Source organism: Oncorhynchus clarkii, chromosome 5 (genome assembly GCF_045791955.1).
Source record: "Oncorhynchus clarkii lewisi isolate Uvic-CL-2024 chromosome 5, UVic_Ocla_1.0, whole genome shotgun sequence".
Classification (NCBI taxonomy): domain Eukaryota; kingdom Metazoa; phylum Chordata; class Actinopteri; order Salmoniformes; family Salmonidae; genus Oncorhynchus; species Oncorhynchus clarkii.
In genome coordinates, this window is record NC_092151.1 from 44,770,215 (window position 1) to 44,797,826 (window position 27,612).

Below are 27,612 nucleotides of genomic sequence, written 5' to 3' on the forward strand. Positions count from 1 at the left end.
GAGTGAAACCTCTCGATTTGCCTCTTCCTCTCTGCTGTTTCCCTGTCATTGCTCGCTTTATGACTACAAGGCGCCTAGCCTATCAATAGATCGCTAGAAGATGCATATCTTCCATTCTAGCAGGAGACGGCTCGACGGACTAGCGAATTGAAACTTTTATATGAGAAGTAGCCTCGTTAATATGAAGTGTAAAAGTGGTGCTAATCGAAAACACCCGTGATGGCACCCGTGATGGCCTGATAAAATACACATTTTTTGTTGTTGTCTCTGTCTTAGCTCTGATGCAGTTGTACTGTCTCCGTCTGTCGGACAGTATCTGAGCGAACAGTCTGGCTCGGGTGGCTGAGGTCCTTAATGATCTTCATCTTGGCCTTCCTGTAACACCGGGTGCTGTAGATGTCCTGGAGGGCAGGCAGCGTGCCCCCGGTGACGCATTGGGCTGCCCACACCATGCTCTGGAGAGCCTTGCGGTTTTTGGTCATTTTAGTTCAGTTACCTTGGCTTGCTTGGGTACAGGAATAATGGTGGCCATCTTGAAGCAAGTGGGGACGAAAGACTGGATAGTGAGAGGTTGAAAATGGTTCTGGCATCCTGGCCAGGGTTAACACGCTTGAAGGTCCTACTCACTTCGGCTACAAAGATCGGGAGCCCGCAGTCCTCGTGAGCAGCGGTGGCCAATGTCGGCAGGCTCTGTGTTTTCCTCGAAGCGGTGGAAAAATGTTTTTAGCTTGTCTGTCTTTGGCGTGGCTGGTTTTCCCTTTTATAACCTTTATAATCCGCGATTGTCTGAATTCCCTTCCACATGCGTCTCATATCTGAGCCGTTGAATTGACACTCCACTCTCTGTACTGTCTTTTTGCTTCTTTGATTGTGTTGTGGAGGTCATAGGTGGTCTGTTTCGTATGCGTTTCCAGTCACTTTACCACAGTTAAATGTGGTGGTTCAGGCTTTCAGCTTTGCACGAATGCTGCCACGGTTTCTGGTTTGGGTATGTTCTAATCATCACTTTCGGAACAACATCCTCTATGCACTTACTGATGAACCCAGAGACTGAATCAATGTTATTCCCAGAGGCGGCCCGCAACATATCCGAGGCCGTGTGATCTAAACAGTCCTGTAGCATGGATTCCAATTGGTCAGACCAGTGTTAAACAGACCTTACCATAGGTGCTTGCTGTTTTAATTTCTGCCTATAGGCAGAGAGGAGCAGAATGGAGGAGTGGTCAGATTTGCCGAAGGGTGGGTCGAAAAATACTTTTTTCCGCCTTTTCCCCGTCTCGGAATAGAGTATAACAGTGGTTTGAAGTATTTCTCCCACAGGTCAAGAGATGTGTTGGTGGAATTTCGGGAGAATTTTCATTAGGTTTCCATTGTTAAGGTCCCCAGCTATAACGGATGCGATCTCAGGATATGCTGTTTCCAATTTGTTCTAGGTTTTGTGTAATTCCTTGAGGGTCAGTGTGGTGTCTGTGTGTGGGGGGGTGGTAAAAATCCATGATACAAACAGCTGGGATTTCTCTCTGTAGATAATGGGGTCGGCATTTGATCGTGAGGTATTTTAGGTCAGGTGAACAGAACCTATTAAGGGTTTGTACACTCCTATAACCACACCAGGAGTTGTTGATCACAAAACGAAGTCCTCCACCTTTGGTTTTTCCCCTGCAAAGCGCTTTTACCATGTCCGCGCGATGTACGGAGAACCCCCGTAGGCTGTATAGCCTGATCTAGCACTTCTCCCGACAACCAACTCTCTCGCATCTCTCTGGTAGGAAATCCGCACTCTGAGCTTGCAAAGTTCATTACCCAGAGACGGTACATTAACGAGTCATTAATCTGACTAAAACTTCAGCTTGCCTTCCCCTCCAGCGGCGCCTGTCTTTTGATGATGATGATGATTGAACATTCAAGTTTTTAAATTCACCTTGACCAATGACTATGGCTCTTAAAAGGACATGAGACCATTATACACGAACTCTAACAGAGATTCTAATTCTACTTACTGTCTTAAGTGTCCAGTCCACACAGCAGCCAACAGTACAAAAAAAACAAAATGCTACGCATCACATACATTTGCAGTAAGATGTTTGTTGACCACACAGCTAGTTACTGTGTAAACTGATAAGCTGTGGTGACTTAGTTTGCCCTGCAGTTTGTTTATTGGTTTGGCGCGGGGCACACAGTGTTTTTCCTGGCCTCAGCCATGTCAACTGCCATTATGTAAAGTCAACATCCCGCGGCGCCCACGCCAGGGTCCCAGGTGGCAACAAGATGTTACCCACCCTCCCTGCACTCCTGTTCCCGTTCCTGTCTGTCCCCATCTCCCTTGCATGCACCCCCGTCCCTGTCTTTATCCTCAAATAAACTCCATCACATGCTGTCGCAGTACTTGTGTGTGTTGTCTCGGTTAACCCAGAACTAAAATCTTAATTAAATCGTAATTTAGTCATTTGCATTCTATTTTGTGTGGCAATTTTCTGTTCAGTCACCATTAACACTTTGTTAACAAGCCCAGTTGATAGTAGCCTTGTACGAAACGCGTCCGTTGTCTTAAGACATCACTAGCCCAGTATTGTTGGTAAGAGTATATATGGCCACCGTATCCTCCTGTCTGTCGTAGTGGGATGATGATGGTGTGATATTGATCGGGGATAAGAGAGAGTGTAGACTTCCCTTTGCCGGGGTGGGAGCTCTAGATAGATTTATGTTCTGTCAGACAGTGGAGGTTTGTGGAGCACGCCACTCACTCACCCACTCACTCACTCGCACGCGCACCACACACACACACACACGCGTGCGCACCACACACACGTGCGCACCACACACACACACACACGCGCACCACACACACACACACGAGAGAGAGACGGACGAACCGCTGAGACAATTGATGCTTTATTTAGCCTCTAAGTACGACTGCTTGTGCCTGATGACTCCAGATGCGAGACGTTAGGCTAGACGTTCTCTCGCAGATTCAACCAGGTCAATACACTACTCACTGAGGAGACATTGTAATCGTAAACACAATCTTTTTCCTTTTTTAAAATTATAAACAAAACTTTATTTTTTTAAATCATGGCCTTGGAATGTGTGGAGTTCCCCACTCCTAAATGTGTGGTGGTAACATATCAAGAACACTACTTTATTTTAGAATAAACTATTCTCAGCATAGAGATACTACTAATCATTTGAATTTGTTTGAAGTTAGTTCATGCGTAAGGAATCCACAAGGATTTGATTTTGGTTGGGGGGGGTGTAAGTCTAGTGGCTACTGAGTGACTATTAACCAAAACCCTGTTGTACTGTAGCTAAATGAGAACCCTTATCGTTGTGTTGCCTTTCTTTGCACTGATTGTAAGTCTTTGTGGTGTCTGTAAGTGGCACATTACATCCATCTGTGTCCCTGTGTGTACAGCCTGTCCTCTCCTCTCTCTTTGTTTACTTGTCCTTGTATGGACCCATAGCTCTGGACAGGAGGTCCTGACCTGTGCTGTCATTGTACTGCTGCCTGGCCTGCCCCTTTCCAATCCTCTTGTCTTTGTCCCCCTCCTCGTGCATTGGAACCCATACATTGACCCCATTTGATAAAGCCTACCCTGTGACCTCAGTGTACTGTACCAAGCGAGATAGCCTTGCACGTCTGGGCTAATCATGTCATAAGTGACCGGCATCGGCGCCATGGCCCACATGCTTCACTGTTCCCTCTTTTTCGCTCTCTCCCTCTCTCACAACCCCCCCCCTCTCTCCTCACCCAGTCTCTCCCTCTCCTCCCCCCCCTCCCTCCCTCGCCTCACCCCCCTCTCTCTGCCCCTTTCTCTCTCTCTCTCCTCCACCTCCCCCCCCCCCCTCTCTCCCCCTCCCCTCTCTCTCCTCCCCTCCCCTCTCTCTCCCCCCTCTCTTTGTCTCTGTCTTCCCCCCTCTCAATTCAATTCAAGGGGCTTTATTGGCATGGGAAACGTATGTTAACATTGCCAAAGCAAGTGAAGTAGATAATATACAAAAGTGAAATAAACAATAAAAATGAACAGTAAACATTACACTCACAGAAGTTACAAAAGAATAAAGACATTACAAATGTCATATTACAGTGGGGCAAAAAGGTATTTAGTCAGCCACCAATTGTGCAAGTTCTCCCACTTAAAAAGATGAGAGAGGCCTGTAAATTTTCATCATAGGTACACTTAAAATATGACAGACCCAATGAGTAGGATTTTTAATGAATTTATTTGCAAATTATGGTGGAAAATAAGTATTTGGTCAATAACAAAAGTTTATCTCAATACTTTGTTATATACCCTTTGTTGGCAATGACAGAGGTCAAACGTTTTCCGTAAGTCTTCACAAGGTTTTCACACACTGTTGCTGGTATTTTGGCCCATTCCTCCATGCAGATCTCCTCTAGAGCAGTGATGTTTTGGGGCTGTTGCTGGGCAACACGGACTTTCAACTCCCTCCAAAGATGTTCTATGGGGTTGAGATCTGGAGACTGGCTAGGCCACTCCAGGACCTTGAAATGCTTCTTACGAAGCCACTCCTTCGTTGCCCGGGCGGTGTGTTTGGGATCATTGTCATGCTGAAAGACCCAGGCACGTTTCATCTTCAATGCCCTTGCTGATGGAAGGAGGTTTTCACTCAAAATCTCGCGATACATGGCCCCATTCATTCTTTCCTTTACACGGATCAGTCGTCCTGGTCCCTTTGCAGAAAAACAGCCCCAAAGCATGATGTTTCCACCCCCATGCTTCACAGTAGGTATGGTGTTCTTTGGATGCAACTCAACATTCTTTGTCCTCCAAACACGACGAGTTGAGTTTTTACCAAAAAGTTATATTTTGGTTTCATCTGACCATAAGACATTCTCCCAATCTTCTTCTGGATCATCCAAATGCTCACTAGCAAACTTCAGACGGGCCTGGACATGTACTGGCTTAAGCAGGGGGACACGTCTGGCACTGCAGGATTTGAGTCCCTGGCGGCGTGGTGTGTTACTGATGGTAGGCTTTGTTACTTTGGTCCCAGCTCTCTGCAGGTCATTCACTAGCTCCCCCCGTGTGGTTCTGGGATTTTTGCTCACCCTTCTTGTGATAATTTTGACCCCACGGGGTGAGATCTTGCATGGAGCCCCAGATCGAGGGAGATTATCAGTGGTCTTGTATGTCTTCCATTTCCTAATAATTGCTCCCACAGTTGATTTCTTCAAAACAAGCTGCTTACCTATTGCAGATTCAGTCTTCCCAGCCTGGTGCAGGTCTACAATTTTGTTTCTGGTGTCCTTTGACAGCTCTTTGGTCTTGGCCATAGTGGAGTTTGGAGTGTGACTGTTTGAAGTTGTGGACAGGTGTCTTTTATACTTATAACAAGCTCAAACAGGTGCCATTAATACAGGTAACGAGTGGAGGACAGAGGAGCCTCTTAAAGAAGAAGATACAGGTCTGTGAGAGCCAGAAATCTTGTTTGTTTGTAGGTGACCAAATTCTTATTTTCCACCATAATTTGCAAATAAATTCATAAAAAATCCTACAATGTGATTTTCTGGATTTTCTTCCCCCTCATTTTGTCTGTCATAGTTGAAGTGTACCTATGATGAAAATTACAGGCCTCTCATCTTTTTAAGTGGGAGAACTTGCACAATTGGTGGCTGACTAAATACTTTTTTGCCCCACTGTATGTATATATACAGTGTTGTAACGATGCACAAATGGTTAAAGTACAAAAGGGGAAATACATAAGCATAAATATGGGTTGTATTTACAATGGTGTTTGTTCTTCACTGATTGACATTTTCTTGTGGCAACAGGTCACAAATCTTGCCGCTGTGATGGCACACTGTGGTGTTTCACCCAGTAGATATGGAAGTTTATCAAAATCGGGTTTGTTTTCGAATTCTTTGTGGATGTGTGTAATCTGAGGGAAATATGTGTCTCTAATATGGTCATACATTGGGCAGGATGTTAGGAAAGTGCAGCTCAGTTTCCACCTCATTTTGTGGGCAGTGTGCACATAGCCTGTCTTCTCTTGAGAGCCAGGTCTGCCTACGGCGGCCTTTCTCAATAGCAAGGCTATGCTACCGGGTCTAATTGTTTCTCTGCCAGGCAGTCACAGAGGAGAGCCGCAACAGACTGTGTTAGTTAGCAGCAGAACACAGAAAATAAAGGCATAGAGTCACTGTTGAAGGCACTTCCATATGCTAAATGTTGAACTGTGAACTGGTCAGTCACATGAGGTCAACTGTCCACTGGTCATCTGAGATCCTAATATGGAGGCCATGCCAGGTCACTACTATGATTTGACCCTTTTGTAAGGTTTTTCATTACTTTCTTGAAGGGGGGTTGGTAAATGAAACCTGGCCTGCAACCTTATTCCGTAGTTCAACTCAGAGATGTTTGAACTGGTCATTCATATGACCAAAAGGTCAACTGTTCAATAGCAGAAGCTATTCAATGATGGACGCTATGCCCCGATTTTTTTTTATAGGCTTTACCACAGGGTTCCCCAACTGGTGGCCCGCAGCAATATTATTTGGCCCCCCAAATGAATTATGAATATATATATAATGCAATGTCCCAAGAAGGCAGTAACCCCACCTAAATAATGCAAAAGTAATATTTGAATTGAATTCATGAGGAGAGAGAATGCAGGAGACAGTCAAGTAATAAAGCAGGGAGCGGACCATTTTGTGCTGCCGAAACGGACCGCAGCGCAATCAATAGGTAGTGAACAGCTTTTATAAAATAACTTAACAACTGGCTGAGGTAGGCTATGTGGCTTAACAGCAAAAAATGTGGTATAATAGCAGAGACATATTTTAATTAGGCCTACTTACAATGACAACTGGACAAACATGTAGCATCCTACTTAAATGTTTGCACATTTATTCAAAATAAAAAAACAGAAGGCCAGCATCCCAGAGTCGCCTCTTCACTGTTGACGTTGAGACTGGTGTTTTGCGGGTACTCTTTAATGAACCTGCCAGTTGAGGACTTGTGAGGCATCTGTTTCTAAAACTACACAATCTAATGTACTTGTCCTCTTGCTCAGTTGTGCACCGGGGCCTCCCAATCCTCTTTCTACTCTGGTTATTGCCAGTTTGCGCTGTTTTGTGAAGGGAGTAGTACACAGCGTTGTATGAGATCTTCAGTTTCTTGGCAAGTTCTTGCATGGAATAGCCTTAATTTATCAGAACAAGAATAGACTGACGAGTTTCAGAAGATAGTTCTTTGTTTCTGGACATTTCTAGCCTGTAATCGAACCCACAAATGCTGAATCTCCAGATACTCAACTAGTCTAAATAAGGACAGTTTTATTGCTTCTTAAATCAGTTTTCAACTGTGCCAACATAATTGCAAAAGGGTTTTCTAATGATCAATTAGCCTTTTAAAATTATAAACTTGAATTAGCTAACACAGCGTGACATTGGATTACAGGAGTGATGGTTGCTGATAATGGGACTCTGTACGCCTATGCATATATTCCATTCAAAATCAGCCGTTTCCAGCTACAATAGTCATTTACAACATTAACAATGTTTACACTGTATTTCTGATCAATTTGATGTTATTTTAATGGACAGAAAAATTTGCTTTTCTTTCAAAAACAAGGACATTTATAAGTGACCCCAAACTTTTGAACTGTAGTGTACATGTAATATTTCATTTTTTTTTAATACATTTGCAAAAATTTCAAAAAGTCTGTTTTTGCTCTGTCATTATGGAGTATTGTGTGTAGATTGATGGATGGAAAAAAACAAATGATCAATTTTAGAATGGGGCTGTAACGTAACAAATTGTGGAAAAGTCAAGGGGCCTGAATACTTTTCCAAATGCACTGTAAATAGCATTGGATAAGCACTCACAATAATGATAGTATTTACTAAATACGATCACATAGGTTACTAAGTTACCTACTCAATATAAAAAGTTGCATTTCCCCTCGTACATGATCTTGTGGAAGTCAGGTGAGATGGATGTGATTTTGTGCAGGCAGTCCTCGATTGAAAGCCGGCTTCTGTCGTGAGTCTTGCTTGCGTTCATAGAGGAAAAGGAGGACTCACAGATGCGAGTCGATCCAAACATTGTTGGCATATAAAATGCAAGTGTCTTTATTGGGCTATAATCCTCTGAGCATGCCACCCGAAACGCACACAGTGACTCGGCACTCCTGAGAGCATCGCTGATTTGGCTCAGTGTTTGGAATTCTGTCAGCTCAGTTTGAATTGCGGCCTCATCCAGCAACGGCGTCGTTTTTCTAGCGGGGGGAGAGGGGGGGGGGGATTCTCCACCTGGGTGGACTGTTGAGAGGATCACGTAAAAACGCAACGATATCCTTTGGCATGCTGTAGTCTTCAGATCTGGTGGAGAAGTTGTCTCTCAGCTGCCGGATGAAATCTTCCATCACCTCTGTGACAATGCTGCGGCCTGGTCCCTCTGCCTGTCATTTCTTCAGTGTGCTGAAGTGCAGTAGCCTTCCAGATGACCAAGTCCAAATCAAACAACTCAAGTTTCCTAGTAAAGGCCTCAAGTTTTCCCACCATGTCCATTACTGTTTTCCCTCTTCCGTGTAACTGCAGATTTAACCCATTTAAGTGACAGGATATGTTAGCCAAAAAAGCAACATTGGAAAATAGTTCCTCAATTTCCAGAATACCAAGGTGATCAGCTGCTGCCGTCATTTAGCTTTTTTTGGGAGAAAATCCACAACCTCGTCATGCAGCTCACAGAACCCCTTTTCCTTTACTCAGCCAGCTCAAGTCGTTGGGAAGCAGGAGATAATCGTGGGTGGCCTCTGATAAAAGCTTGCAAAAACGACGGTTTTGGGTGCTCGATGTTCCCCTGACAAAGTTGATTATGCACATTTAGTTTATCCATTACATCTTTTAGCTCACCGTTTAGTCTGGCTCACAGCACACGCTGATGAATGAGACAATACAAGCCATTCATTTGGGGGGGGGCGAATTCCTTCAACCTGCTGACCAGGCCCCTGTGTCTCCATAGCAGGAACCCTGTCGTGACCACAACGTTTACTTTTTCGAATGAAAGGCCATGCTGGGTAAACAATCCTTTAATCTTCGTGAATATGATGTCCCCGGTGGTGTGTCCTTCGAGGGGAATCAGTGCCAGCGGCTCTTCTTCAAATTCTATTCCATCAAAAGGATGGACACGTACACACAACTGTGCAACATCGGTGTTGTCAGTTCTCTCATCAATAGCCAGAAAGAAATGCTCAATTTGATTGAGCCCCTCCAGAACAATCCTATGCACATCATCCGCCAGTGCATGGACACGGCGGCCGGCTGTCGACGCTGACAGGGACACCTGTTTGACAGACTCAATTATGCTATCAATAGACTTGTCGGTAGCCAATTCCTCAAACTGTCACCAGGCACTTTTTAAATGCCCCACGTCTATGAACGGCATGTTGTGTGTTTGGTTAGAACCCAAGACGCTTTTAGGGAGGCACTTGTGACTTTCTGTTTGTCGGGTCAGGCCGCGAAGGAGGATTCTGCTGCCGTGTGTGTAGCTCGCAGTTTAGCTCCTCATTTTTGCCAGATGAAAAGATTGTAAGGTGAACGCATATCTCTGTCCATCCTTGAAACTTCGTTTTTTTTAATCCACCTTTGTTTCGGTACTTCTTGAGAGCGATTTGTTTCTTGCTTGCAAGTTAATTGTTCTGAACTAATGTTGACGTGCTGTAGATCTGTTTTTGTCCCCCACCAATCAACTCACAAAGAAATATACAAAAAGAATAATTGAATAGAGACATTGGGGGTTTTAGGATTGTATTCCGATCGAAAATGATGGGTTAATAGTGCATGCCTTTTAATTGTGCTAATATTATATGCTAATTATGTTCAGGCCCAACTGACTATTAGCTCAGAAACAATGTGGCCTAGTTGACGAACCCTACATCTATCAGGTCACAACCACGAATTGAATTCTTATTGAATTTTTTGGTTTCTAGTAGCCTCTCGACAGTCGCTCTATAACTGGCGAAGTTAACCTAATGTGAACTTTTGTGTGGGTTTATGTATGTCTTGAGTCTAAATATCACGTGTCAAAAAACATGGTCTGTCTCTCTGCTGCACTCCACCATTGTACTTAATTCAATGGCATTGGCAACAGGAAATACCACAGTATCTGACCCACATTCTGTTTAAAGTTTTAGCCTCCGTTACCAGAAGGTACTAAGAGCTCAATTTTGTCATTGTGGCTACAAAATATATCTTTCCAGACAATCCTAAAGTAATACCCAACAGAACATATAACATAATATAAATAGTCTATTCCTGTTTTGAAGTTATTATAGATTGTGGGTATTATCAAGCCTTTTCAGCTAATCGTGAGTACTATCCACAGAGGTTCTGGTATAAATATCTGTTTAAGTTTAACCCTTTACACTGATACCCATATACAGGTTGAAAATAGCAGATTTGGGCACTGATAAGCGCCTGAATTGGAACGCAATGGCTGTACAGTAACGTGCTATAAATGACATCAGAGCTCCGGCTCTGCACTTCACAGCGTTCTATGGGTTTGGACCGACCTCCTTTCTGAACTTGAGCATCGCTCATGACAGGAAGTTGCCCCCATCCCTCCTGTATTTGGGCAACTTTAGCAGTTTTTTTATTGTCTGAGTGAGTGAAATGCTGTAAATGAATTATAACCTGTTAGAAATGTCCAGATGATCAACTACTATCCCTTGTTGGCTAGATAGGGAAGTTAGACTAATATAAGACATGTAAAAATGTGTAGAATTACAGGAAATTGGCTTTAAAAACGGCAAGACTTTCCCTCTGCCCCATGACAAAAATGGGTAGAATTGCGGGAAATGATCTTTAAAACAGCAACAACAACAAAAATATCCGCCAACAAGAACGGACTCGGGCTAATTCTATGTTACTTTCAAATTTGTTCAGCCCAAATGTCTTGCTTATGCCTTAAACTGTTACTGGGACTTCCTGTCAGCCTCTTCCTCCTCATCCTCATCCTAATGTCTGGTGCTGTCCATATGCTTGTCTGGTGATGTAATTTATTACATCATGATTAAAGTGATTAAAGTGGACTGAAAGGGATTCTACTAGCAGCGTTGTCCGTCTTTACACGTTCTGTGACCAGCTGCGGGCGGCTGAACACACACACACACAAGACACCCCCCCACCCCACACCCACCCCACCCAGCCCGTATAGCCATACTGCCTCCAGATGTGCCCCAGTCCTTCTGTCCATAAACAGAGACCATAGAGGTCAGACACGGGGCTGCTGCTGGTCTACTGATGCCCAGCCCCAAGCACAGCACCTTACCCCATGCTGTGAGGGAAAACAAACGCTCCCACAATGACCTGTGGTCTCTCCAGTCTGGTCTCTACAGTCGGTCTGTGGGTTTGCCCCAGGCCCACCATAACACAGAATTACTATCCTGAAGCATCATTATTTTTTTGAACATCAGCAAAACATGACAATAAGATAATCCCCCCCTCGTTCGCAAAACCACTCGTACGCAAAACAACACTACATGGGAGTACATGAAGCATCATTCTGACACCGCTAATGATCAGTCTTGTCTTGAATTGTCTTAAAGAATTCAGGAGGCTTGTTGCCCATAGGGACGTGTATGTTGTTGTTGTATGTTACATTTATTATCTTTCAAACATAGTTTATCATGTCAAAGTTGAATGTGTCACTGTTGATATTGCATTGGTTTGATTTGTTTTCAACATGCTCAGGAGGAACCTAGCTCGGCTGGTTGCTGCAATTTTAAAATTAGCTGACTAGGTCAGTAGACTACACTAGCCGATTGTGCTATCTTTACCTAGCTAGCGCTAGCCAGGTGTGCCACGGTGCCATTGTCGCCTTTTGCCCTCGACAAGCTAATTGGATAGAGCTAAGAGCTGAACCTGTGTGCAGCTGTGGCATCGTCCTTCCCTCTTTCCTCTCTTCTTTCATCCCGCCTTTCCCTGCTCCCATCACCAGCCAGAGGAGATAATCCGGAGCAGTTCACTGTCGCTCTCCTCCTCTCCCTCTTTGTCTTCCTCTCTTTTTCTGTCTTTCTCTCCCTTCCCCCTCCATCTCCCTCTCTCATAATGGATGAGCCCAGCGTTGCCCAGCGGCTCCCCAGCTTTCAGATGCCTCTACTTTTAACCCCTGGTGTGGCAGGCTGAGCAGGTGCATGTACGCTGAGGGAATGTGTCTAGAGCAAAGCACAGGGGAAAGGTGCGTGTCTGACTCTGAAGGTGCAGAAGGGTGGTGTGAGTGTGATAGAGAGAGTGTGTTTGTGTGTCTTCGGGCTACATCCATCTCTCTGCCACAAGGCCTGAGACTGCAGAACTAACAGAGTCATCCAGACCACGACGGACGGACACTGCAGTAGATACACACAGACAGACGGGCACTGCAGTAGAGACAGACTGATGGACAGGCAGACAGACAGCCAGACCGAAAGGATAGGCACACATCCAGACAGGCAAACCGATATCCAGACGGACTGACGGACTACTCATACAAGGGCTTTCTTTTTTTTACTATTTTCTACATTGTAGAATAATAGCGAAGACATCAAAACTATGAAATAACACGTATGTGATCCGTTTCAGGAAACTAGGCGTATGTCGCAGGTCACTACTTCACAGGACAGCCTTTTGAACGTAAAACTTTTTTTTTTAATCAAAATGAACTTTCATGTGCCTTAGTAACAAACTTGTATGCCATCTGTAAATACGAATACAATTTTTAAATTACAAGCCTAGTTGGTTTAGCCACAGAAAAAGCCAGCAACCTTCCCGCTAGTAATGATTTTCTGAGATAATGAGTGGGCTGGACATGCCGAGAGATGAGTTGGGATTGGTCTGCCATATAGCATATTTGAGCTGTTCAGTATGTCTAAGTAATCCTGACTAGTGCTGCATTAAATTGTGTATTAAAACTGCATAAGTGGTGCTCTCCACTTTCTGGAGGACTGAGTTTTGAAATCAGTGGAATTCGCGAAATCTAGCTAAAGAGATTGTGAACACCTGTCTCCGGATTACATCTTCAAACTAAGGGCAACCATGGCATCTGATAGGAGACGCGTCCAACCATGAATGATGTAAGATAGTCTAGCTAGCTACATTTTCAGATATGACATGTTTCTAATTTTGACAGAAAGAGCCATTTGCTTGGCTAGCTATAGCCTAATGTTAGCTAGCTAACATTTGAACCTGGTTGGTTAGCTACCTGCAGTTTATTGCAGGATAGTAACGTCATGAATTGTGATTATTGTAACGGCTGTTGGAAGGAGAGGACCAAGGTGCAGCGTGGTATGTGTCCATATTAATTTAATGAACACTGAAATAACAAAAAATAACAAAGCGAACGACCGAAACAGTTCTGGCTGGTGCAGACACACAACAGAAAACAACTACCCACACCCATAGTGGGAAAACAGGCTGTCTAAGTATGGTTCTCAATCAGAGACAACGATTGCCAGCTGCCTCTGATTGGGAACCATACCAGGCCAAACACATAGAAATACAAAACCAAGACTACAAAACATAGAATGCCCACCCCAACTCACGCCCTGACCAAACTAAAACAGAGACATAAAAAAGGAAGTAAGGTCAAGACGTGACAATTGTGGTTAATTGTTTAATTGTTTGGCTCACTAGCTAACGTTATGTGTATGGCCTTATTATTTGTATCTCAGTGCCATTTGCTTAGCTTGCGCCTAATGTTAGCTAGCTAACATTGAACCTGGTTGGTTAGCTACCTGCCGAGCTATCAAGCTACATGTCTTAACAAAATACTCCACTATGCAAGTAACCATTTTGCGTGCGTTCATAATTTCAGTCTGGTAATCTACTCCGAATTCAGAACACTCTCGTTTGAGTGTGCCAGAGAGCGCAGAATAACTGATGAATTTACAAACGCTCAACACCCGTTGAATATGGCCGGTGTCAGTAAACATTGGCAAAAAAGCGTAATAAAATTGTTGCCAGCAGCACAGTTACAGTCACCGATGCTCTGAATAACATGAAAACATCCTAAAAAGCTCTGCCAGGGCAAGTAAAATTGTCAGAGGGGGGTGTTCTCTCACTATGTGTATGGAAGTAGCTAGCGAGCTAGCCGATGTTAGCCCGTTAGCTTGACTGCTGTTGTAAGGTCAGAACGTTGGGATCAACCCTACTAATCAGCCAGAGCGTCTGGTGTGCACTCTGAATGTGAAACGCTCGGATTTTACGAACGAACAATCTGATAACACAGTTGCAGTCACCAACACTCTGGATAACATAACAGCCTAACCAGCTCTGCTAGGGCGAGTAATATTCAGTGAGCTGTTCTCTCTCACTTAGATGTCAGGAAGTAGCTAGCAAGTTAGCTTGGGTGTAGACAAAGAACGTCTCTCCAATAGTACTACCAAAACATTCAAAAGCCATTTTCTCAAAAGTTGATAAACTTTCAAAGCAAAATTACTTTCCCATTGTTCCTCAACTGTAGCGTATGATATACAATTTTGTAGCTCTTGAGTCTCTACTTTTATCCAATGTAAAAAAAAACACGCAATTTCAAATGTTGCTACATAAGACTGATTTGAGCCGGTTGGTGACATGTGGAATTATCTATTAACCAATCATGTTTTAAACAAATCCAAATATATTTGGTATTTGATATTCTTCAAAGTAGCCACCCTTTGCCTTGATGACAGCTTTGCACACTCTGGCATTCTCTCAACTAGCTTCATGAGGTAGTCACCTGGAATGCTTTTCCGACAGTCTTGAAGGAATTCCCACATGTGCTGAGCACTTGTTGGCTGCTTTACCTTCACTCTGTTCCCAAACCATCTCAATTAGGTTGAGGTCAGGTGATTGTGGTGGCCAGGTCATCTGATGCAGCACTCCATCACTCTCCTTCTTGGTCAAATAGCGCTTACACAGCCGGGAGTTGTATTTTGGGTCATTGTCCTGTTGAAAAACAAATTATAATCCCACTAACTGCAAACCAGATGGGATGGCGTATCGCTGTGATAGCCATGCTGGTTAAGTGTGTAATGAATTCTCAAGTCTCTTCTTCTTGTTGGTGTCCTTTAGTAGTGGTTTCTTTGCAGCAATTTGACCATGAAGGCCTGATTCATGCAGTCTCCTCTGAACACTTGATGTTGAGATGTGTCTGTTACTTGAACTCTGCGAAGCATTTATTTGGGCTGTAATCTGAGGTGCAGTTAATTACAGATTTCTGAGGCTGGTAACGCTAATGAACTTATCCTCTGCAGCCGAGGTAACTCTGGATCTTCCTTTCCTGTGGCGGTCCTCATGAGAGCCGATTTCAACATAGCGCTTGATGGGTTTTGCGGCTGCACTTGAAATTTGCCGTATTGACTGACCTTAATGTCTTAACATAATGATGGACTCTCGTTTCTCTTTTCTTATTTGAGCTGTTCTTGCCATAAATGGACTTGGTATTTTACCAAATAGGGCTATATTCTGTTTACCACCCCTACCTTGTCACAACACAACTGATTGTCTCAAACGCATTAAGAAGGAAAGAAATTCCATATATATATACTACCGTTCAAAGGTTTGGGGTCACTTAGAAATTTCCTTGCTTTTAAAAGAAAAGTAAAAATCTTTGTCCATTAAAATAACATAACATTGATCAGAAATACGGTGTAAACATTGTTAATGTTGTAAATGACAATTGTAGCTGGAAACGGCTGATTTTGAATGGAATATCTACATAGGCGTACAGAGGCCCATTATCAGCAACCATCACTCCTGTGTTCCAATGGGACGTTGTGTTAGCCCTTTAAAATTCTAAACTTGTATTAGCTAATTGATCATTAGAAAACCCTTATGCAATTATGTTAGCACAGCTGAAAAATGTTGTGCTGATTTTAAGAAGCAATCAAAACTGGCCTTCTTTAAACTAGTTGAGTATTTGGAGCATCAGCATTTGTGGGTTCGATTACTGGCTCAGAATGGCCAGAAACAAAGGACTTTCTTCTGAAACTCGTCAGTCTAATCTTGTTCTGTGAAATGCAGGCTATTCCATGCAATAAATTTCCAAGAAACTGAAGATCTCATACAACGATGTGTACTGCTCCCTTCACAGAGCAGCACAAACTGTCTCTATCCAGGATAGAAAGAGTAGTGGGAGGCCCCGGTGCACAACTGAGCAAGAGGACAAGTACATTAGATTGTGTAGTTTTAGAAACATACACCTCACAAGTCCTCAACTGGCAGCTTCATTAAATCGTACCCGCAAAACACCAGTCTCAACGTCAACAGTGAAGAAGCGACTCCGGGATGCTGGCCTTCCAGGCAGAGTTGCAAAGAAAAAGCCATATCTCAGACTGGCCAATAAAAAGAAAATACTAAAATGGACAAAATAACACAGACACTGGATAGAGGAACTCTGCCTAGAATGCCAGATTTTCCCAAGAGGCACTGATTTTGAAGGTAGGCCTTGAAATACATCCACAGGTACACCTCCAATTGACTCAAATAATGTCAATTAGCCTATCAGAAGCTTCTGAAGCCATGACATAGTTTTCTGGAATTTTTCAAGCTAAAGGCACAGTCAACTTTGTGTATGTAAACTTCTGACCCACTGGAATTGTGATACATTGAATTATAAATGAAATAATCTGTCTGTAAACAATTGTTGGAAAAATGACTTGTGTCATGCATAAAGTAGATGTCCTAACCGACTTGCCAAAACTATAGTTTGTTAACAAGAAATGTATGCAGTGGTTGAAAAACAAGTTTTAATGACTCCAACCTAAGTGTATGTAAACTTCTGACTAAACTGTAGAGATTCCATTCAAAATCATCCGTTTCCAGCTACAATAGTTATTTACAACATTCATTTGTATTTATTTATTTATCCGTTATTTTACCAGGTAAGTTGACTGAGAACACGTTATCATTTGCAGCAACGACCTGGGGAATAGTTACAGGGGAGAGGAGGGGGATAAATGAGTCGATTGTAAACTGGGGATTATTAGGTGACCGTGATGGTTTGACGGCCAGATTGGAAATTTAGCCAGGACACTGGGGTTAACACCCCTACTCTTACGATAAGTGCCATGGGATCTTTAATTACCTCAGAGAGTCAGGACACCCGTTTAACGTCCCATCCGAAAGACGGCACCCTACACAGGGCAGTGTCCCCAATCACAGCCCTGGGGCATTGGGGTATTTTTTTTTAGACCAGAGGAAAGAGTGCCTCCTACTGGCCCTCCAACACCACTTCCAGCAGCATCTGGTCTCCCATCCAGGAACTGACCAGGACCAACACTGCTTAGCTTCAGAAGCAAGCCAGCAGTGGTATGCAGGGTGGTATGCTGCTTGCAAAATAATAATAATGCCTATACTGTATTTCTGTTATTTTAATGGACAAATTTTTTGCTTTTCTTTGAAAAACAAGGACATTTTTTAGTGACTCCAAACTTTTGAACGGTTTTATATATATATATATATATATATATATATATATATACACACACACACACACACACACACACACACACACACACACACACTGAACAAAAATATATGTGCAATATGTATTTTACTGTTGGTCCCATGTTACTTGAGCTGAAATAAAAGATCCCAGAATTTTCCTTACACAGACTTATTTCTCAAAAATGTTGAGCACACATTCTCCTTTGCCAAGATAATCCATCCACCTGACAGGTGTGGCATATCAAGCAGCTGATTAAACAGCATGATCATTACAGAGGTGCACCTTGTGCTGGAGACAGAAGGCCACTCTAAAATGTGCAGTTTTGTTTCATAACACAATGCCACAGGTGTCTCAAGTTTTGTGAGAGTGTGCAATTGGCATGCTGACTGCAGGAATGTCCACCAGAGCTGTTGCCAGACAATTTAATGTTAATTTCTCTACCATAAGATGCCTCCAACGTCATTTTAGATAATTTTGCAGTGCGTCCAACCGGCCTCACAACCACAGACCACACGTGTATGGCGTCGTGTGGGCGAGCGGTTTGCTGATGTCAACGTTGTGGACAAAGTGCCCCATTGTTGTGTTGGGGTTATGGGCAGGTATAAGCTACGGACCACGAACACCAATTGCATTTTATCGATGGCAATTTAAATGCACAGATATACTGTGACGAGGTCCTGGGGCCCATTGTTGTGTCATTCATCTACTGCCATCACCTCATGTTTCAGCAAGATAATGCACGGCCTCATGTCGCAATGATCTGTACACTATTCCTGGAAGCTGAAAATGTCCCAGTTCTTCCGTGGCCTGCAGACTCACCAGACATGTCACCCATTGAGCATTTCTGGAATGCTCTGGATCGACGTGTACAACAGTGTGTTCCAGTTCCCACCAATATCCATCAACTTCGCACAGCCATTTAAGAGGGGTGGAACAGCATTCCACAGGCCACAATCAACAGCCTGATCAACTCTATGCAAAGGAAATGTGTTGCGTTGCATGAGGCAAATGGTGGTCACACCAGATACTGACTGGTTTTCTGATCCACACCCTTACTGTTTTTTTTAAAGGTATCTGTATTACCAGTCATGTGAAATCCATAGATTAGGGCCTAAGGAATTTATTTTAATTGACCAATTTCCTTATTTGAACTGGAGCTCATCAAAATCTTTCAAATTGTTGCATCTTGTGTTCATATTTATGTTCACTAGACACTGTATTCTTGTCAAGGCCTATCCTATTTAACTATTGCTGAACATATACTATTCTTCAGATATACTGTCCATATTGTCTAAACATCTCATCACATATATACAGTATATATTTATACTCCGGACACCGACATTGCTCATCTTAATATATTTATTAATTCCATTCTTTTTAGATGTGTGTGTGTGTGTTATGTTGTGTATTTTTAGATATTTCTGCGCTGTTGGAGCTAGGAACACAAAGCATTTTGCTACACCCGCAATAACATCTGCAAAATATTTGTATATGACCAATAAAATGTGATTTGATTTGATAACAACAACCAAAAATGCATTAAGGGTTGTGCTATTTCCTGGGGAAAGTGCAAGTTGAGCCTGCTCTGAGGTTGCCTCATTAGGCAGGCAAATCAACCACACTGCAAGGAATTCCTAAAAACTGATTTGTCTGGTTCCTTCCCATTGTTTAAGTGAAATACAGACAATTTATGGAAAGTTGAGCCTGCACTGAGAATCCTTTTTACTGATAACAACCAACAAAAAAAAACAAGATTCCTACCCATTGTGTAGGTGAAAATAAAACAATACTGTACAGTGCCTTGCGAAAGTATTCGGCCCCCTTGAACTTTGCAACCTTTTGCCACATTTCAGGTTTCAAACATAAAGATATAAAACTGTATTTTATTTCATTTAGGTCAACATTGGATCATTCAGAGATCCTCTCTGAACTTCTGGAGAGAGTTTGCTGCACTGAAAGTAAAGGGGCTGAATAATTTTGCACGCCCAATTTTTCAGTTTTTGATTTGTTAAAAAAGTTTGAAATACCCAATAAATGTCGTTCCACTTCATGATTGTGTCCCACTTGTTGTTGATTCTTCACAAAAAAATACAGCTTTATATCTTTATGTTTGAAGCCTGAAATGTGGCAAAAGGTCGCAAAGTTCAAGGGGGCCGAATACTTTCGCAAGGCACTGTATATGGTGTTTCTGGATGTAAATAGCTAGTTTACATTTTTTTGCGCAAGTGATCATAATATTCGGGCAACCCAAAAATACAAATAACTTGCCCGATTGGCAAGTGCCTTTCACACCTTAATGTCAGTCTCTGGACAGACTGAAAGACACTGCGGTAGAGATGGACTGACTGACGGGCAGACAGAAAGGCAGACGGGCAGACAGATGGACAGGCAGGCAAACAGACAGGCAGACACTGGTCTGACAGTCAGATGGTAGGGGAGAAAGTTTAAACTCTAAAGACAATGCAGTCAGTTACTGTGGGACAGTATAGGCAACATTTCAGTCATGCTCCTTCAGTGTGACCAAAGACGAGGCTTTCATCCTCATTCATAGTTTTGCGAGGGTTGAAATCTTTACTTTAGCCAGACAGTGAAAGCAGGGAGCATAACAGAGCGTGCTGAGCGTCTTCAGTTCAGACACACTGTGGTCCTCAGAGAAGAAGCTAAATGAAGGAACAGCATCTGGTGATCTGGCAGCCTAATGAGGAGCAGGTGCATAAGAGACGACACGCACGCAAGCTGCACAGACACACATACACTCACTACAATGAAGGGCCTTGAGGAGGAATGCGAAAATGTAAACTCATCTTGCACAGTGAGTCCCCTGAGGGACATTAGCTATATTTTATACAAATTACATAAGCCATTCTTAATCATGTAACTGTGGAAGTATGGTCTTAACTGCCAATGTGGTATTGTTTTATTCACATTCCTGCTTCATGTTAGACGGAGGTGCTAGCCTTCCCTTTACCGGGAAGACATTCAATGACTGAATAAAAAATGTGTCATTTGAGTGTTTCTGTGGTGTCTGCGGTTGAAGTTTAAGAGACGACAAATTTCCTTTACAAGATGGACAAAAGTACAGTGTCCTCCCAATGCCCTGTTCTTGTCTTAGCTCGTTATGATCTCCGATCAGAAGTCCGAATCTCCCACAGTTTATGTGATAGGAATGCCCTGTCATGACTGCTGAGAAGGGAATGAATAGAACAGTACAGATGGCCAGGCTCCAAAAAAAAAAAACACATGAGTATTTATTTGGTGCAGCAACAACTCGGTCGGACCAGAGGACGCAAGGCACAGATAACATCCACTGATGTGAGTTCAACTCTATGCTAAATGTGTGAACATGTGAATCTAAGTGTTTGTGCTAGTGAGGAACAAAGTGGGTAAAACAATGAGGCACAATTGCGATCAGAATTTCCGTTAACTTAATTTATTGAATAAAAATGGAACTGAAACTCTTACCCTGGCATTTAAGAGAGGAAGAGTTGCATTGTACTTTTTTTGTTTACACTACTAGCATTATAGGAGTGCACAAATAACCCAATATTAACATCTCTAGGGCTACAGACAGCAGCATATCTTATCAAAACCCAATAGAAGTCAAATTTGGTTATATACAGTTGAAGTCGGAAGTTTACATACACCTTAGCCAAATACATTTAAACTCAGTTTTTCACAATTCCTAACATTTAATCCTAGTAAGAATTCCCTGTTTTAGTTCAGTTAGGATCACCACTTTATTTTTAGAATGTGAAATGTCAGAATAATAGAAGAGAGAATTATTTAGTTCAGCTTTTATTTCTTTCATCACATTCCCAGTGGGTCAGAAGTTTACATACACTCAATTAGTATTTGGTAACATTGCCTTTAAATTGTTTAACTTGGGTCAAACATTTTGGGCAGCCTTCCTCAAGCTTCCCACAATAAGTTGGGTGAATTTTGGCCCATTCCTCCTGACAGAGTTGGTGTAACTGAGTCAAGTTTGTAGGCCTCCTTGCTCGCAGACACCTTTTCAGTTCTGCCCACACATTTTCTATAGGATTGAGATCAGGGCTTTGTGATGGCCACTCCTATATAGAGGTCGACTGATTATGATTTTTCAACCGATACCGATTATTGGAGGACCAAAAAGGCCGATACCGATTTAATCTGGCGATTTTTATTTTTATTTGTAATAATGACAATTACAACTACTGAATTAACTCTTATTTTAACTTAATATAAAACATCAATAAAATCAATTTAGCCTCAAATAAATAATGAAACATGTTCAATTTGGTTTAAATAATGCAAAAACAAAGTGTTGGAGAAGAAAGTAATATGTGCCATGTAAAAAAGCTTACGTTTAAGTTCCTTGCTCAGAACATGAGAACATATGAAAGTTGGTGGTTCCTTTTAACATGAGACTTCAATATTCCAAGGTATGAGGTTTTAGGTTGTAGTTACTTTAGTATTTATAGGACTATTTCTCTCTATACCATTTGTATTTCATATACCTTTGACTATTGGATGTTCTTATAGGCACTTTAGTATTGCCAGTGTAACAGTATAGCTTCCGTCCCCCTCCTCGCCCCTACCTGGGCTCGAACCAGGAACACATCGACAACAGCCACACTCGAAGCATCGTTACCCATCGCTCCACAAAAGCCGCGGCCCTTGCAGCGCAAGGGGAATAACTACTGCAAATCTAAAAAGTGAGTGACGTTTGAAACAGTATTAGCGCACACCCAGCTAACTAGCTAGCCATTTCACATGGGTTACACCAGCCATTAGGCTGATAGGCTTGAAGTCATAAACAGCGCTGTGCTTGCGAAGAGCTGCTGGCAAAACGCACTAAAAGCTCTGTTTGAATGAATGATTACGGGCTTGCTGCTGCTCAGTCAGACTGCTCTATCAAATCAGACTTAATTATAACATAATAACACACAGAAGTACGAGCCTTTGGTCATTAATATGGTCGAATCCGGAAACTATCATTTCGAAAACAAAACGTTTATTATTTCAGTGAAATACGGAATTGTTTGGTATTTTAGCTAACAGGTGGCATCCCTAAGTCTAAATATTCTTGTTACATTTTCACAACCTTCAATGTATGTCATAATTACGTAAAATTCGGGCAAATTAGTTCGCAATGAGCCAGGCAGCCCAAACTGTTGCATTTTCCCTGACTCTGCGTGCAATGAACGTAAGAGAAATGACACAATTTCACCTGGTTAATATTGCCTGCTATACTGGATCAGTAGTTATAACTAGTGATTATGATTGATTGTTTTTTATAAGATAAGTTTAATGCTATCTAGCAATTTACCTTGGCTTCTACTGCATTCACGTAACAGGCAGGCTACTCGTGGAGTGCAATGGTTAGAGCGTTGGGCTGGTTAACTGTGCGGTTGCAAGATTGAAACTCCTGAGCTGACAAAAATACCGATTTCCGATTGTTATGAAACTTGAAATCGGCCCTAATTAATCGGCCATTCTGATTAATAGGTCGACCTCTACTCCAATACCTTGACTTTGTTGTTCTTAAGCCATTTTGCCACAACTTTGGAAGTATGCTTGGGGTCATTATCCATTTGGAAGACCCATTTGCGACCAAGCTTTAACTTCCTGTCTGGTGTCTTGAGATGTTGCTTCAATATATCCACATCATTTTCCCGCCTCATGATGCCATCTATTTTGTGCAGTGCACCAGTCCCTCTTGCAGCAAAGCACCTCCACAACATGATGCTGCCACCCCTGTGCTTCACAGTTGGGATGGCTTGCAAGCCTCCCCCTTTTCCCTCCAAACATAACGATGGTCATTATGGCCAAACAGTTATATTTTTGTTTCATCAGATCAGAGGACATTTCTCCAAAAAGTACGATCTTTGTCCCCATGTGTAGTTTCAAACCATAGGCTGGCTTTTTTTATGGCGGTTTTGGAGCAGTGGCTTCTTCCTTGCTGAGTGGACTTTCATGTTATGTCGATATAGGACTCGTTTTACTGTGGATATAGATACTTTTGTACCTGTTTCCTCCAGCATCTTCACAATGTCCTTTGCTGTTGTTCTGGGATTGAATTTCACTTTTCTCACCAAAGTACGTTCATCTCTAGGAGACAGAACGCGTCTCCTTCCTGAATGGTATGACTGCTGCGTGGTCCCATGGTGTTTATACTTGCGTACTATTGTTTGTGCAGATGAACGTGGTACCTTCAGGCATTTGGAAATGTCTCCCAAGGATGAACCAGACATGTGAAGGTCTACAATTTTCTTTCTGAGGTCTTGGCTGATTTCTTTAGATTTTTCATGTTGTCAAGCAAAGAGGCACCGAGTTTGAAGGTAGGCCTTGAAATACATTGACAGGTACACCTCCAATTGACTCAAATGATGTCAATTAGCCTATCAGAAGCTTTTAAAGCCATGACATAGTTTTCTGGACTTTTCCAAACTGTTTAAAGGCACAGTCAACTTAGTGTATGTAAACTTCTGACCCACTGGAATTGTGATACTGTGAATTATAAGTGAAATTATCTGTCTGTAAACAATTGCTGGAAAAATTACTTGTGTCATGCACAAAGTAGATGTCCTAACCGACTTGCCAAAACTATAGTTTGTTAACAAAACATTTGTGGAGTGGTTGAATTTGAGTGTATGTAAACTTCCGACTTCAACTGTACATTATATGTAAAAAATGTATGTGGACACTTCAAATGAGTGAATTTGGCTATTTCAGCCACACCCGTTGTTGACAGGTGTATAAAATCGAGCACACAGCCATGTGACAAACATTGGCAGTAGAATGGCCTTAGTTTTATTTGACCTTTATTTAACTAGGCAAGTCAGTTAAGAACAAATTCAGTGACTTTCCACATGGCACCGTCATAGGATGGCACCTTTCCAACAAAGTAGTATATCAAGTTTCAGCCCTGCCAGAGCTGCCAAACTGCCTCTGGAAGCACAATAACTGTTTGCCGGGAGCTTCATGAAGTGGGTTTCCGTGCCCGAGCAGCCGTACTCAAGCCTAGTGCTGTAAAGCTCGCCACCAATGGACTCTGGAACAGTGGAAACGTATTCTCTGGAGTGATGATTCATGCTTCACCATCTGGCGGTCCAACGGACGAATCTGGGTTTGCGGATGCCAGGAGAACGCTACCAGCCCCAATGCATAGTGCCAACTGTAAAGTTTGGTGAAGGAGGAATAATGGTCCGGGGCTGTTTTTCATTTGTCGGGCTAGTCCACTTAGTTCCATTGAAGGTAGATCTTAACGCTGCAGCATACAATGGTGTTCTAGACAATTTTGTGCTTCCAAGTTTGTGGCAAGAGTTTGGGGAAAGCCTTTTCCTGTTTCATCATGACATTGCCGCCGTGCAAAAAGTGAGGTCCATACAGAAATGGTTAGTCTAGATTGGTGTGGAAGAACTTGACTGTCCTGCACACAGCCCTGACCTCACACCCCATCGAACACCTTTGGGATGAATTGGAATGCCAACTGCAAGCCAGGCCTAATCTCCCAACATCAGTGCCCAACCTCACTAATGCTCTTGTTACTGAATGGAAGCAAGTCCTAACTCCATATTACTGCCCATGATTTTGTAACGAGAAGTTTCACGAGCAGGTGTCCACATAATTTTGGTATACAGCCTGAATGTGTGTCTGAAAAAAATGGAGAGAGAAATTGGCGTTTTCTGCATTTTTAACACAGACTGTTATGAGCAAAATGCACTTACTAGGTGTGTATGGATAAGTGAGTGTTAAATAATGATGTGTGTGTGTGTATATGAGAGAGGTGGTGTGTGTGAGTTCAAGGAGAGAGAGCGAGAGTGTGTGTGGGAGTGAGATAGTGGAGTGGCGGTCGGGGTATGCGCTGTGCAGCCAGCCAGTCTGTCATGGGAGGGACAAGGGAGACTTGCGCTCCTGCAGCTGCTTACTGGCTGGCGTTAGAACAGGGGGCGGACTGGATATGCCCTGCCTGCTGCAGAAAGACAAAGAGAGATAGAATCCGAGAGAGAGAGAGAGAGACCGAGACAGAGAGACCGAGAGAGACCGAGACCGAGTGTGAGAGAGAGTGAGCGAGTGAGACGGAGTGAGTGAGAGACTGAGTGAGCGAGTTAGCGAGTGAGAAACTGAGTGAGTGAGCAGGTGATTGCGCAGATGACACGGAGTGAGTGCGCAGATGAGACGGAGTAAGTGAGCGAGCGAGACGGAGTGAGTGAGTGAGCGAGTGAGATGGAGTGAGAGAGTGAGAGAGTGAGGCGGAGTGAGAGAGTGAGGCAGAGTGAGAGCGTGAGCGAGTGAAGTGGAGTGAGAGAGTGAGCGAGTGGAGTGAGAGAGTGAGCGAGTGAGACTGAGTGAGTGAACGAGTGAGACGGAGCGAGTGAGCGAGCGAGTGAGACGGAGCGAGTGAGCGAGTGAGACTGAGCGAGTGAGACTGAGCGAGGGAGCGAGTGAGACGGAGCGAGTGAGACGGAGCGAGTGAGACGGAGCGAGTGAGACGGAGCGAGTGAGTGAGCGAGTGAGACGGAGCGAGTGAGACGGAGCGAGTGAGACGGAGCGAGTGAGCGAGCGAGTGAGCGAGCGAGACGGAGGGAGCGAGTGAGACGGAGCGAGGGAGCGAGTGAGACGGAGCGAGTGAGCGAGTGAGACGGAGCGAGTGAACGAGTGAGACGGAGCGATTGAGACGGAGCGATTGAGACGGAGCGATTGAGACGGAGCGAGTGAGACGGAACGAGTGAGACGGAGCGAGTGAGACGGAGCGAGTGAGCGAGTGAGACGGAGCGAGTGAGCGAGTGAGACGGAGCGAGTGAGACGGAGCGAGTGAGACTGAGCGAGTGAGACTGAGCGAGTGAGACGGAGCGAGTGAGACTGAGCGAGTGAGACGGAGCGAGTGAGACGGAGCGAGGGAGCGAGTGAGCGAGTGAGACGGAGTGAGAGGGAGCGAGTGAGACGGAGTGAGAGGGAGCGAGTGAGAGGGAGCGAGTGAGAGGGAGCGAGTGAGACGGAGCGAGTGAGACGGAGCGAGAGGGAGCGAGTGAGACGGAGCGAGTGAGACGGAGCGAGAGGGAGCGAGTGAGACGGAGCGAGTGAGACGGAGCGAGAGGGAGCGAGTGAGACGGAGCGAGTGAGACGGAGCGAGAGGGAGCGAGTGAGACGGAGCGAGTGAGACGGAGCGAGGGAGACGGAGCGAGTGAGACGGAGCGAGTGAGCGAGTGAGACGGAGCGAGGGAGACGGAGCGAGTGAGACGGAGCGAGTGAGCGAGTGAGACGGAGCGAGGGAGACGGAGCGAGTGAGACGGAGCGAGTGAGCGAGTGAGACGGAGCGAGTGAGACGGAGCGAGTGAGACGGAGCGACTGAGCGAGTGAGACGGAGCGAGTGAGACGGAGCGAGTGAGACTGAGCGAGTGAGACGGAGCGAGTGAGACGGAGCGAGGGAGCGAGTGAGCGAGTGAGACGGAGCGAGTGAGACGGAGTGAGAGGGAGCGAGTGAGACGGAGCGAGTGAGACGGAGTGAGAGGGAGCGAGTGAGACGGAGCGAGAGGGAGCGAGTGGGAGCGAGTGGGAGCGAGTGAGACGGAGCGAGTGAGACGGAGCGAGAGGGAGCGAGTGAGACGGAGCGAGTGAGACGGAGCGAGAGGGAGCGAGTGAGACGGAGCGAGAGGGAGCGAGTGAGACGGAGCGAGTGAGACGGAGCGAGGGAGCGAGTGAGACGGAGCGAGGGAGCGAGTGAGACGGAGCGAGTGAGACGGAGCGAGGGAGCGAGTGAGACGGAGCGAGTGAGACGGAGCGAGGGAGCGAGTGAGACGGAGCGAGGGAGCGAGTGAGACGGAGCGAGTGAGACGGAGCGAGTGAGACGGAGCGAGGGAGCGAGTGAGAGGGAGCGAGTGAGACGGAGCGAGGGAGCGAGTGAGACGGAGCGAGTGAGACGGAGCGAGTGAGACGGAGCGAGTGAGACGGAGCGAGTGAGCGATTGAGACGGAGCGAGTGAGACGGAGCGACGGAGCGAGTGAGACGGAGCGAGTGAGACGGAGCGAGTGAGACGGAGCGAGGGAGCGAGTGAGACGGAGCGAGTGAGACGGAGATGAGTGAGTGAGGGAGACGGGGACGGACGCAGTGAGTGAGACGGGGACAGACGCAGTGAGTGAGACGGGGACGGGCGGCGTGAGACTGAGTCAGAGAGACGGAGACGGTGTCTCACTCACTC

General features: G+C 44.3%; 1 protein-coding gene across 2 annotated transcripts in view; it reads left to right on the top strand.

The window, feature by feature from the left end:
* The window catches only part of LOC139408905 (rab GTPase-activating protein 1), a 131,205-nt gene that overhangs the window by 59,648 nt on the left and 43,945 nt on the right, over window positions 1–27,612 (top strand). The gene's annotated exons all lie outside the window — the stretch shown is intronic.